The following is a 15,426-nucleotide window of genomic DNA, read 5'->3' as shown; positions in this document are numbered from 1 at the left end:
CAAGATGTTAGAGGAGAAAACCTATATAATCACTTCCATGGAGGTAGAAAAAAATGAACAAAATACAACAGTCATTCCTGATAAAAACTCGGGAAACTAGCTGAAAAAGAACATTAACTTGACCTCACAAGGGTCATCTACAAAAAAAAAAAAAATACCCACAGTTAATACTGTATTAACGGTGAAAGACTGCACATTAACGCAGAAAGACCCCTAAGATTGAGAAGAAAGCAAAGGTGTTCTCTCCCACCACTCCTATTAATTTTCTATTGCTACTGCAAAAAGATTACCACAAAGTTAGTGACTTGAAACAACGTATGTTTATTATTTTATATGTCTGTGGGTCAAAAGTTTGACATACTTCCTACTGAGCTGCAATAGAAGTGTCACCAGGCTGTGCTTCTCACTGAAAGTCATAGAGGATAATGCATTTGTTGCTCATTCCACTACTTGGCAGAATTCAGGTGTAGGACTGAGCTCCCATTTTCGCACTGGCTGTGCACGGTGGGCCATTCCCACACTCCGGGTTCCGATCCTTCTTTCTCCATGCTCAAAGCTATCAATGGTGAGCCAACTCCCCCTCACCTGCTGGATCTCTTCTCTTTGCTCATCCTTCTCACTTGTGTCATCCTATCTGAAAGGACTTCTCATTTTTAAGAACTCGTGTGATTAAATTAGGTCCATATGGATAATTCAGAATAATCTCATTGACTCGAGGATAATCCTATTGTCTGTATTCCTATACACTCCTGCAGTCACTTTTACCACTCACGTATTTACAAGTTCTGGGGATGAGGGTGTGAACATCTTTTTCTTTCAGAGGTTTGGGAGCTTTACTCTGCTTACCACAATATCATAGTGAAGGAACTCTAGTACAATGAAACTAGAAAAGAAAAACCATGAGAAATATAGAATATTGAAAGAAAGAAAGAAAATTATCTGTACATAAACTATATGGTTACTGGTGTCAAATGTTCAAACCATACACAAAAATGCACTCCCTGATATAGTACATGAGTTCAACAATATTGCTGCATCAAAAGTCAATATATAAAAATCAATTGCATTTTTGCACACTAGCAATCCACAATTGGATAGTAATTTAAAACATACACAACTTGTAATAACACCAAGAAAACTTGAAATACTTATGTCTAGATCTAAGACAATTTGTTTAAGATTTGTATGATGAAAATTATAAACTTTGGACAGAAAAATCAAATAACGACTAAATTAAAAACAGAGTGTTTATGAATTGGAAATCTGAATTTTGTTAAGATGTCAATTTCCCCAAGTTACAAATTTGAAACAATTCTAATCAAATCCCTGGGGACATTTTTGTTGAAAGCAATAGCCAATCGTAAATTCTATATGGAGATCCAATAGAGCCGTAAGTGAAGTCTCCAAAATTACAAGATAAAACAATGAAACAAAAGCAAATTTTCCTTGCTGGAAGAAGGGACTTTCCAGACTTCACAAAATCTAAAGTCTTTCCCTTATTCTGCCACAGAGAATGAGATGACCTCCTGTGTATGTGCCGTCTACAAAGACTTTTTTTGTGAAATGAGATTTAAAATTATGTTTTCAAAGTGCACATTTTGAGGCCAGGAAAAATTGACCTAAGAATTGAGATCTAGCTTGACAAAATTATTGTGTTTTGCACATAAAAACTAAGAATTTTTTTTTTCTGAATGCTTACATAAACTACCAGATAAGAAATTTCAGCCAATCAAGAAATGATTATGGAAATTACACCTTCAAAAATCATCGGTCAACCTAGAATGTATGAAGCAAAGACTACAATCACTAATCAGGGAGGCTGAACAGAATGAGATGTTTCACAAGGAGGCTACTAGCAAAGATTGCAAGAAGAGAGAAAACGATTAATGTTATGCATAGTATACACCTTAAGAATATCATAAAGATATTTAACACAATAATGATAATGCTGAAAAAGTAACATTATTGACTAAAATTGATGCTGATAGAGGACAATGAAGAGAAAGGGAAGTGGTAACTTTATCATTGCTTTGAGGGGGAGACTATTAGAAACTGCCAAAGTAATGAAAGGATGAAAGGTACTATATAAAGTTACAATTATAAATGATCACTACAACAACAACAGAAATACAAGCTTTCTTAAATGTCAGAAAACTATGCACAAAAAATGCACTAAGAAAACTGAACACAAATTAAAGACTTTTAAAACTTCTATGAACACAGAACATACATAAAATAATGTGGTAAAGCTGAGACAAACCTATTTCTCATTTCAGGAAATGTAAATAAGCACATTTTAAAATTCAGTTGCAAAGTAAATTGTAAATTTAGGTTATTCCGTGGGACATTACTAAAACAATGTGATTCTATAAAGATGAGAAAACTGATGAATAGGCAAAGCTAGGCTAGCAAAGAGAAACAAAGCAGGGAACACAATCTTCCTATCAGACAAAACAAGCAGTAATTTAGCTACAACCATTAAACAAGACCAAAATTTTAAAAAAGGAAATTATAATATAAAAATGAACTGTTGACCAATAAGATGTAGCGGCTCTGAACTCTACACATGAAATAGCATAATAACTATATTCATGAAGCGGAAACTTCAGGGACTGCAAGAAGAAATAGAAGCAACTTAAGTTGTGATCACTTCAATTCATTTATCTACATCCATGACAGATCAAGTTTTAAGTAATATAATTAATATATTAATATATAATATATTAATATATAATATATCAATTAATAGAATATATTAATTTATAATATATCAATTAATAGAATATATTAATTTATAATATATCAATTAATAGAATATATTAATGGAATATATTAATTTATAATATATCAATTAATAGAATATATTAATAGAATATATTAATTAATATATACTTATTAATTAATATAATTTAGTAATATAATTAATAAAGGAAACTGGCTTTGTATAGAACAAATGCTATGTCCTGAAAATAGAGAAGATATCTGGCTTATGTGATCATGGAATGGTCACTAAAATTGCCCATCTAATAGGGCACAAGTTAAACATGAGAATTTGCAATACTTCTTATGTTTCACTGTTGAGTATAATCCTGGCTTTGGAATAGAGGTAGACACATTTTATCAGTTAGAACATGGTCACCTGTTCTCGATTTATTATTTTTTCTAACATGATGAATGGTTGTTGAATGTTTCCAAATGCCTGTCTGCACCTGTGAAAATGAGTATAATTTTTTTCTTTAAATATTTTAATATTATGAATTAGATCAATAGAGTTCCTAAAGACAAACTGTCCTGGTATCTGAAATAAGCTCTATTTGATTATTAAATGATTATTTTATAGTGCTTTTAAACTATGTTTACTCATTTTTCACTTACGATATTGCACTTACATTTATCCAGTGAGATTGCTGATACATTTGTGCTTCAAATCATTTATTTGGTGATCATCATTCTTATTATCATCAACATCATTTAACAATAGCTAATGAAATTATAATAAAACAGAGATGTACAATTTAGAAAAGATAACTCTATTACTATATAATAGTAGAGCTTCTTGAAAAAATTAAGAGAATCAACTAAACACTGCTGCAAATAATATTACAATTCAAAAGTTGTGCAATGTAGAAAATTAATTAACATGCATAAATAGCTCCGATGCAGTTAAATTCTTGATGTAAAATAACAAACCCTAAATATAAGATGATTTGGAATAAATTGAAGATGAAAGAAGCCACATTTACTTGAAGTAGACTTTTAAAAGTTATTGAAGAGCACAAAAATGAACTGAATATATGAAAAGAAGTACCGAGTTCTTGAATAAGAATACTCAAAATTAAAGCTATATGAAATGCCTGTAATTCATTTAACACATTTCATACAATGCCAATAAAAAGATATCAACAGATATTTTAGGAGAAATAAGACCAGTTGATCCCAAGGCTCATGTTGAAGATAAGATTAAGGAATACTCTAAAAGGAAAAACAATGGAAGATGAAACACACGACAAAATTATCATTGTTAAAATAGTGTGATATTGGCACATGAAGAGATAGAACAAAAGAAATACACTGAAATGCATTGGGACTTTGGAGGACAATTAATATGGCAATTAAAATAAGAGGGTAAAGATGATCTTTTCAATAAGTGGTGATGGGGCAGCTCGGTTGAGTTATGGAAATAGTAATATTGGACTCAGTCTTCACACCACGCCCCAGGAAAAATCTGGTTCCAATATTTAATTATAAAAGCTAAGTCATCAAAGAACTGGAAGACACAGCCAAATTCCTTTATAACCTTGGAGAAAGGAAAGCCTGCCTGACTAAAACCGAGACACCATAAAAGAAAATGGTGCTAAATATGACTGCAAAAGCTAAAATCTGTGCAAACCAACAACAACAACAAAATAATAATGATAAATAAAGTCGAGATAAAGGTCAAACTAGAAAGACTATTTGCAATAGAGAGAAGAGTACTTAGCTTGTGCTTGTGCTAAATGGGTGGGACGGGGTGAGGGATAAAAGACTACGAATTGGATACAGTGTATACTGCTCAGGTGACTGCTACACCAAATCTCAGAAATCACCACTAAAGAACTTATTCATGTAAACAAACACCACTTGTTCCCCCAAAAACCTATGGAAATAATAAAAAATAATAAATAAAATAGAAAACAGTTTAAAAACCTATAAATTTTTACTCAGAAATTCCACTTTTTGGAATTTTTTCTAGACACAACTTTGCATGACTATAAAACCATGTGTGTTAGTAGTTATTTACCGCAGCATTTTCTTCTAATAGCAAAATTGAACCAATCTAATACAAAGATTCATATGTTAATTAAATTCCTGTTTAGATAAATCAATACCTGCGTAAAACAGAATTTTTTAAAAAGCACAGAACACAAATAAATGCAAGAACATCCGTGTTTATGAATTGGAAGCTTAATGTTAAAATGCCCGTATCACCCAAAGCAATGTAGAGATTCAATGCAATCTCTATCAAAATTCCAATGACCTTTTTTTTCAGAAAATAAAAATCCTAAAATTCATATGGAATCTCAAGCAACTCTGAATAGCCAAAACAATATTGAAAAAGAGGAACAAATCTAAAGGCCATACACTTCCTGATTTTAAAGTATATTACACAACTATAGTAATCAAAGCAGTGTAGTCCTGTCAAGAAGACAGACTGAATAGAAAGTAATAAACAGCCCAGAATTCAACTCTCCGGTATAATGTTAAATAATTTTTCACAAGGGTGCCAAGATGACATGATGTAGAAAAGATAGCGTTGAGAAAACTGGATATCCACGTGCAGAACAATGAAGTTAGATACTTCAAGCATGTTCAAAAATGAACTCAAAATGAATTAAAGTAATAAATATAAGACCTAAAACTGCAAAAGTCCTAGAAAAAAATATAGGGGGAAAACTTCATGATACTCTATTTGGCAATGTTTTCTTGGATGTAACACCAAAAGTACAGGCAAAAAAAAAAAAAAAAAAAAAAGTAAAAATAGACAAATAGGACTACAACAAACCTAAAAACTTTGGTGACCAAAGTGAACAAAAAATAGATTGAAAGACAACCTACCAAAAGAGGAAAAATATTTGCAAAATATATATCTGATAAGGGAAAAAAAACAGAATAAAAAACAAATGTACAACTTAACAACAAATACACCCATAACCTGATTTGAAAATGTATAATGGACTTGAACAGAGATTTCTCCAAAGTTAGACACCATTCCAGCAAGCACATGACAAGGTACTCAACAGTGCCCACCACTCAGGCAGTACAAATCAGAACCACAAGGAGAGAACACCTCACACAAATTAGGGAGGCCACTGCCAGGAAAAATGATCCAAAATCTCCAGAAAATAACAAGTGTGGGCAAAGATTGGGTGAAGTTGGAACCCCTGTCCACTGTTTGTGGGAGGGTAAAATGGTGCAGCTTCTATGGAAAACAGTACAAAGATTCCTCAATAAATAAAATGAAGAATGTCCACATGTAAAAAGGGATTGAAAGCAGGGACTCACAGAGATATTTGCATAACCATGTTGATTGCAGCATTATTCACAATACTCAGGAAGTGGAAGCAACCTGCATGTCCATTGATGCATAAATAAAGTGTAGTATATATAAACAATGAATTATTACTCAGCCTTTAAAATGAATGGAACCCTGTTACATGTTACAACATGGATAATCCTTGAAGACAATATTTTAAGTGAAATAAACCGGTCCCATGAGGACAAGTCCTGGATAATTCCACTTGTGTGAGTTATCTAAAATAGTTAAACTCGCAGAAGCAGAAAGTAAAATGTTGGTTGCCAGTGGCCAGAAGAGGAGAGTGTTGGGAGTTGTTTAATGAATATAGAGTTCTAGGTTTGCAAGGTGAAAGAAAGTGCTAGAAATCTATTGCACAATGTGAATATATTTAGCACTACTAAACTCTACACTTAAAAATGGCTAATACAGAAAGCTTTTTACATGCTTTCATATAATATCTTTTTTGTTTTGCATTGTTTTGTTTTGTTTTTTGAGACAGAGTCTCACTCTGTCACCCAGGCTGGAGTGCAGTGGCATAAGCTCAGCTCACTGCAACCTCCGCCTCCTGGGTTCAAGAGGTTCTCCTACCTCAGCCTCCTGAGTAGCTGGGATTACAGACATGTGCCACCACACCCGTCTAATTTTTGTATTTTTAGTAGAGATGTGGTTTCACCACATTGACTAGGCTGGTCTTGAATGCTTGACCTAAGGCGATCCACCTACCTCAGCCTCCCAAAGTGCTGGGATTACAGGCATAAGCCACCACACCTGGCCACATGGAACTATCTTAATTTATTTTTAAATAAAAAAGGGAGCTTAGGAATAGAGTGCATAGCATTTCTATCTTTTAAATAAAAATGAGACATTAAGAACATTTCTTTGTGATTGCTAGAATCTGCAGAGAGAAACTTTGAAAGCTTACTCAAGAAACTAAATTCACTGTTGACCTGGGAGAAGCACGGGGTGTAGAAGTGAGAACTTCACAGACAGCAGAAGTGTGTAAGGGGAAGGAATTGCCCCTGGCTTAGTGTTCATTTACTTCATTTTTAAATCATAAAAATGTAATTTATTTTTAAATCTTAAGAATGTAATTCATTTTGTAAATTAAAAATTTTTAATGAGATTTTCTTTTCTTTTATGCCAGAGGACCAGTAGATTGGAGGTCCTAGTTGGACAAAAGGATTGCTTAGTAAGATAGAAGGTGTTGAGCAAAAGTGGAAGGTTTATATTCAAAATTTAGATGAGGTTTAGTTATCAATGGTGACATCATCCAGAAATATGACCACGGGAGGCAGTGAGGGCTACAGGAAGTGACTGTGGGCCTTGATGAGACACAAGCCCGAGAGCCTGATGTTGGCCTTGTATTCCACGTGGCTGTTTACATCTTGCAGTGATTGGTGGTGAGAACAGGAAGAAGCCGACTGAGGCTGACACCTCCGGAGAGTGATGAGCAAGCCCAGGAGGCCCGCCTGTGTCTGCAATTAGGGCATTGCATGGTGGAATTAGAAGCACTCACTTCAGCAAAGCTGGGGTTTTTCAGGGAGACTGGAAGAGAAATAGTCCCCAAGCTGGAATAAAGAACAGAAGACCTTCTCCCCTCAGTGATACATTCCCTCATCTGCAACATGGAACTATTAAGATGATAAAATGGGGTCAAATTATAACAAGTGTTAAGAATCGGGAAAGATACATAGTTGATATATTGAGATTCTCCAGAAAAACAAAACAGATAAGAAATTGATATCTATCCAGCTATCTACATCTATATCTACCTATGTCTATGTCTACATCCACATCGATTTCTATTTCTACACCAATACAGAGAAAGAGAGAAAGAGAGGCAGGAGGAGAGAGAGGGAGGGAAAGATGGGTCAAGAGGAACTAGCTCCTGTGACTATGGAAGCTGAGAAGTCCTGGGATCCACCTCTGCAAGCTGGAGGCCTAGGGATGCTGGGGGTGAGATTCAGTTACAATCCAAGCGCCTGAGATCAAGGGGAGCTGGTGGTGCATCTCCCGGTCTAGGAGAAGATGAGGTGGGATGATTCACTTGAAGCAGTAAGGTAAAAAAAAAAGGGGGACAAATTCCTCCTTCCTTTGCCTTTAGATCTACTCGAGCTCTCAATGGGTTGGATGGGGCCAGCCCACACTGGGGAGGGCAGCCTGCCTTACTGAGTCCAGGGATTCCATGCCAGTCTCATCCAGAAAAGCCTCACAGGCACCTAGACATAAGGTTGAACCTGGGCACCCCTGCCCTAATTAGTAGACACAGAACATTAACTATCATTGTAAGTGTTTCCCATGGCAGAGTGAGGAGCACACCTGGAGGCTTGCCTGTGTCCACTGCATGGTGGAGTCTGAAGCACTCACTTCAGCAAAGCTGGGGGTTTTCAGAGAGACTGGAAGAGAAATAGTCCCAAAGTGGTAATAAACAGCAGAAAACCTTTTCCCCTCCGTGATATGTTCCCTCATCTGCAAAATGATAAAAACAGCCACCTCTGATACGGCTCCAAACCAACAGTGTCCTCCGGAATTGACAAATGCCAGTCAGAGCAAGAGGTGCAGGGAAGTGCAGAGAAGTTGAACATATGTAAGATTCTTGGCCCCGTAGAAGCTTTGAGAGGTGGGAAAGGGCAGTAGCTGCTGGAGCTGGGAAAAGATGAGCATCCCAGTAGTGGCAGAATCAGCCTGGATGTGTCCCCCTGCTGCCTGGGGGTCCACAGGAATGGGAGGCCTGATGGGGTGGTGCTGAGGGCCTCTGGGCAATAATGGTAGCATGACAATAATGACGATGGCTCTTGGTGGGTGTCAGCCCTGCTGCTGGTGCTTGTCAGGTCTTGTTGGACAACTGTGGTGGGGATGACTGACGGAAGGACTGGGGAGGAGAGGGCTGCTGCTGCGTGGTAGTTTAGTCCCGACAAGGTAGGTCACACGGGGTCCTCTGTGGGTATTGAGTGGGCCATTGCCAATCTAACAGACGATTGACCTCAATATGCTTAATGGAACGAATGAGACCATGAAAGAGGATTTCTTTTCTTGTCACTGTGGAAGTGATAGAGTTTGTATAGTTCTTTCTTGTTTCCCCTGTGGGGATAGACGCATGCTCTTCCTAGTGAAATAGCTAGTCATTTCACAGAATAAGTGCTGGAGCCCTCTGTCTTCCACACGGGCGTATTTTAATGAGGAATAAGCAAACATAACTCCAAATATTACAAATGAATGATTTATATATTAGGAAAGGATTTATAATGCAAGTTACATCTGTGATGAAAGTTGTGTATAATTATTTTGTACTATTGCAGACCTTGCAAGACTCATCAATTATTTTCTCAATGTTTCTTTATCTGCTGAAATTCTGTGTTTCTTCTTTAAAAGAAAATCAGACTACTCTTTTCTATGCTGGCGCGTATAGGAACCAGAAAATCGCCGTGACCTCACTGCCAAAAGACGCATCATAATCATGAAAGTGACACTTAACCTGTTCACAATGCACAATTTCTAAACCTCAATAAATTACGGATTTTATTGGAACTTATATATTTAACATACCCGTTAGTACTTGAATATATAATCGCATTATAGCTGTTCCATTTTATTTTTATGGTAAATGAAGAAGTACATGGTTCAAGCATATTAATAAAATTAAGTAATGTTTGTAAGACATTTATTTTCAAATCACTATGAATTCCATCTGCAAATAACCTCTTCAGAACACAGGAGAGGGTAGTTTGGAGGAAGCATGGTGCCATTTATTAATCTAAGAGCATGCATCTTTGTGGAACCTGAATGGTCTGTCTGCCTTTAACAATCTTTTTTTGTTTGTTTGTTTAGAAGACAGAAAGAACTGGTTTTATCTTAGAAAAATGTCCAACAGTATGAGGTGTTAGAACTATAAAGCTTACCTACATATCAATTTTTAAAAGTACAGTATCAGCAACTCAATATTATAAGCAATTTCCTCCATTGCGTGAGTTTCCTTTACAAATACAGCAGCTGATTTTAAGAGTCCCATAAAGTTCAATATGCTTGCATAACATTCCATAAATTGAATTATCTTTGCATCAGTGGATAAAGCACAGATTAGCTCGGGGCAAAAGGTTGCAGAAGAATGAACCAAGTGGCCCAATGTCACACGCCACAGGCTCCAGCACCAGGGGAAGGAGCTCCCTCTCCGCAGGCCTTGAGTGTGATGTAACAGAACGTAAAGTACTGACCACGCTTTCAAAGGGCTGCAAAGATGAAATCTTTGATGCAGGAGTCTACCATCTCATTTCAGGCTTCTCTGTGTGATGTGCGATAAAGAACGTGTGTTTCTGCTCTGATGACTGTGAGCAGTTTTCCAGGTTGGGTGATAGGTGGTCACCCATGCAGATGGCTGTCCTGTTAGTGCAGACGACGAAGACCCAACTCAGAGTGCACCTCACCACCGGACAGGGGCCTTTGTGAATATTCACAGGACTGCATCTAACTAGTATGCATCTGCCCTCCTTACAGGTGACTAAAGGGCATGTCGCTTATAGTGAGTGCAGAATCGTTTTCATTTTTCTCCTTCAAGAAAGGCTGCTGGTTACAGTCGTGATTTCCCACTGAAATGATGTGCATGAAAACAAACACACACACACCTTGGGCAACAGGGAAATCACATTACTGAGGGCCGTGGAAAAGTGCACGAGACACAGCTGGAGGCTGCTCAATCGGGTGATGCTTCAAGAATAGCTCAATTAGCAGGTAATGCAGGTTCTAAGTCATATAGAGATAATAAATCATAGATGCAGCTCACATCGGAAAGCTCTCCTCAGATTTCTCTATTCCATTTTTGGCATGGGAGTGACAAAGAGAAATAATTATGTTGGTTAGAACCAAACTATCACCTAAAAAACAAATTCTGGAGACTGGCATTAACATTTCACTGATAATACTCTTTTCATAAATCGTGGCTTTCCTGTTAAATTATTCATACAGTGTTCCATGAGAACATATGACAATTTTTAAAAAAATGTATTCTTCACAGCATCTTGCGATCAGCCAGAATGCCAATCCATGGGTTATTTTTCTGAATCTTGCCATCTGAATGTTCTGAATAAATTTTGCTTTATTCAATAAGTTTCACTGTTGTTTCCAAGCATTTCTTTTATGATTTCTACAGCTTCACTTCTATTGTATTATGCTTCTATTTTATTTTTTTCCCAGCGTCTTGATTTCCCTTTATATCCGCCGTGTGCTTCACTTTACCATTTTTGCAATATATCGTTTCAGCTTTGAAAAAAGATATTTCCTATTATCTGATCTTCTCTTGATGTACTTAACTTTGTGACACTCGTATTTCTCTGAGTGACCTTTCTGATATAATTCTTTGGTGCTACATCTTGAAAGTGCCTGCTGACAGATTTAGCGGGTGCCCTTTTAATTCCCATCCTGGAACCACCCTGCCTGTCTATAATACACTTTCTGCCAGCTCTGAATTGTCTGTGTAGCGCAACAATAACTCTTTCTGGTGCCACTCCCTAGTCACCTCATGCATTTTTCTTTTTGGAATTGTCAGATGACTTTTTCATAGTTATTTGCCTAAAGAAATCTTGAGTCAATGTAATAGAAACATATAGACATCATCACGTAGCCCCCGTCTCAGGAGGGAAGATTGATGTATGCCTTGCAGAGAACCAACTGACACCTGCAGTTTCGGGGTTGCTGATGAGGGTCTGAGATGCCCACTCTCCTCCTTGTGTTTTTAGTTACTCCCCCTCCTCACTCCCCAAGTTCTGGTTTGTGACTCTCCAGTGAGAAGAGTTTCTGGTTGATTCTGGACCATACTCTCATTCTACCATGGTTATCCTTCACTGCAATCCATTTTTCCAAGGTAATGGCAGCCCTGCCCTGCCCTACCAGCCTGACGCAGTACAGGAGCCTGTCTCTCTTCTACGTCGGTGGATTAAAATGAACCGGACAACACCAAATCAATCCTGGGAAATGGTAGAAGTCAATTAAGAACTGTCCCTCCTCCCCACACTTTGAACTAATATCCTCATTTTAATCATTTCATGCTTTTGTCTAAGCCATGATGTTTACTTTTTAAAATAAATTAACATAGTACTTGGGAGGCTGAGGCAGGAGCTTCACTTGAGCCCAGGAGTTAGAAGCTATAGTTAGCTGGGATTGTGCCACTGCACTCCTGCATGGGTAAAAGAGCAAGATCCTCTCTCTAAAAAAATAAAAAATATATAAATTAAGATAAATTGTTTAACAAGTAAGAGATTATAAAGACCCTAGTATCATTCTACAAACAGACTGTGCCATGGGCTGTGTGCTGCGTACTGGATTACAGTGGCAAGTAGAATCAAGTCTCTGCCCTTATGGAAATTGCTAGTCTAATGCAGAAGAGCAACAAGCTACAGAAAAATCCATTGTCAGTATGATGGGTATTGCCGGTAAAAATGAATGCAAAGCCACGTGCGTTAGACTTCTATTACCAATGTCTGCCGGAGGTGGAGCAGGGACCTGTTTTAGGGGTCAGCACCCCCTTTCCACAAGCATAAAAATAAAGAAAAATCTTGAATTCCTTCAAGAGAAATTCCAGGCACCTAGCTCGCCCCAAGAAGTAAATGAGTAAAAGGGTGACTTCATAAGCAAGAAGGTAACAGCCCCCTAAAACAACAGCCAAGGAAAGGAGAGCCATGAGATGTTTGGTTCCCGACAGAAACCAGAGGTAACAGCTTAACATATATCTTTGAGTTACATGGACCCCCACCAAAAGTATCTGCTGGCACGGAGACCTCAGATAAAGGTAGACTGAGGACTGAACACTCACCACTGTTCTCTCCTAAATTTCTTCCTTAGGGGCCTGGAGGAAGTCATACCCACAAGCCAGAGCTAACATTCTTTTCTGCTGACCCCACGTTTTAAAGCAAAGCTTCTTTTCCTTAACCAATTGGAAATCAGAAAAGCATTAAATCCACCTATTACCTGTAAGATTCAGCTTCAAGATATCCTGCCTTTTTAGGCCAAACCAATGTTTGGTATTGATTTGTAATTTTGCTTCTTAAGTATTGATTTGCAATTTTGCCTATAATTTCTACTTTCTTGAAAATTTCCCCTGGCCTTACAAACCCTTGCTTACAAGGCATGGGGTTGGTTAGGTCTTAAGCATGAGCTGCCTAGTTCTCCTTGTCCAGTACCCTAAAAATAAACACCCTCCTTTCTACTGCTGCAAACCTCGATGTGGATGTTTGGCTTGCATGTGTCGGGTGAACAAACCCCAGTTCAACTGGGTAATATGACACAGGTTTCAATGTGCCAAAATCAAGGTGTGGGTAGGGCTGGGTTTCTTCTCTGAGACTCTAGAAGAGAATCTGTTTCTTGGCTTTGTCCAAAGGTCATCATATCCCTTGCCTCATGGCTCTTTCCTCCATCTCTAAAGCTAGAAACAGCAAACTGAGTCCTTCTCACATCGTATTGCACTGCTTCTCTTGCCTCTCTCTTCCACTTTTCAGGGCCCTGCAATTCCAGTGGACCACCTGACTCATGGGGAACCCTCAGGTGATGGGAAGACATGGGGGAGCTGTCCATGGATAGAAATACAATGAGAGTTGTATTTTTGAGATGATTGTTCAGAATTAGCATAAACAACAGAGGCAATGGGTTGGTGTTGGGACAGTGACAACAGAGAGCTGGTAGAGAATGTTTCGAGAAGGCAGGAGATGACGAAAGTGTGGCCTTCCATGTTTTGTTTCCCGTTACTCATCCAAAACCATTCATCTAGTTACTCCAGTGGTAACTGCAGCATAACTTCTGCTAGCAAGATGATAGCATTTTAATCTTGAGGATTTGGTGTTTAGAAGTTGGTAACAAAAATGCCACCACAGGTTGGGAGAAGACAATCGAAACAAAAGCCCCTGAGAACCAGAAGATCCACTGATTATCCAGTTCTTCTTATAAACCAAGATTATCTTTAAAAATCATGAGAAAAATACAGTTCATTATTTTGAATGTACTATATTAGACATCTTATTCTCCATTTCTGTTTCAATCATCATATTTTCTTCAAAATGCAGCTCCAGCAAATGTGGTTAATGCTGGTGCAGGACAGGCTTAAGACCATTGAAACTACTGCCACCACCAAAATTCAGTGGATGCCTTCCTGAGTTGGGGTGAAACGGCATCTTGAACTTTTCAAATGACACGCATCCCAGGTCAGTATACTGTGATGAATAGTTTAACTTGAGGTATATCTTATGTGTGTATTCATTAAATTATTAGCGGTGCGTTCATTAAAAGGGGTCCCTTCCCGAAGTTTGAAGAAGTTTTAGCTGTTTTTATATAATAGTACAGTAAATACAGGGGTGTATTCAAGTGAATAGAAGTTTCACTTATCACCATACTGCCAAGCTAAGCAATAAGAGCTATATAAATCAAATGGCACGTGATTTTGCAATATTGCTCCAAACTCATTATTTATATAAAGGTCAAAACAATGAAACGAAAAAAAAAATGGCTTTATGTTAACCAGGTAAATTTAGCTTTCATTTCTTGTGCAGATGTCATCTCAAGGACGTGGACTTCTTTTGCAGCCTGTCCTACATCCGTGGAAATCATGTCCTCTCCTGGGTAACTATGTCCATGATCTGTGTTTTATGAATATGGTCACATTCAACCTCTTTTGGCCCCTGAGCATGTGCTGGCTTGTTGATTGTTTTTGTTGTTTATTTCATCAGCACATGGAGCATGAAGAGTTAGTATATATTATTTAACAGAAAAGCACGTTCTCTGGTCCAAAGGAAGGTGATATGTCATGTCTTACATGAGGGTAGACTCCTCCTTTCATGATCTAAAATTTCTTTGGAAGGAAAGGAGATTGTGGTTTATAAGTAGATTTTATTATGGAAAGAAAATAAATACAATTAAACTTTTTACAATCATAAATGAAAATAAAAAAGTGAACATAAATTTATACTAAAAGTCATGAACAACTGCAAATATGAGGAACTGTAGGGGCTTTGAAAAATATAAAGAGGGACAAGAGAAGTTTCTTTACACAATGGTTAGCAAATTTATAGAAGTTAGCATATTTATAGAACCTCACGAGTATTATTAAACTACATTAAGTAGTTTAAGTAGACTGCACAATAGTGTCAAGGATGGAGAACTATAATAACTGTTAAGAATAGCCACAGATGTTTTAAGCAATGGCAAAGTCAGGGAATATAATTTTTAAGGTAGTGGAAGATAGGGAATATAATTTTTAGGTGCCAATGGCAGATGAGATTCATTGTGTTAAGTATTGCGAGTTGAATCCCAAAGCACATTTAATATTTTCACAAGGAGAGTATGCTCTCCTTTCCGATGTATTACAGAATCATAAGTTGAAATGTAATGATAAA

The sequence above is a fragment of the Theropithecus gelada genome, chromosome 6, assembly GCF_003255815.1.
Source record: "Theropithecus gelada isolate Dixy chromosome 6, Tgel_1.0, whole genome shotgun sequence".
Lineage (NCBI taxonomy): Eukaryota > Metazoa > Chordata > Mammalia > Primates > Cercopithecidae > Theropithecus > Theropithecus gelada.
The sequence above is the reverse complement of the archived record's forward strand: the minus strand, read 5'-3'. Positions refer to the sequence as shown.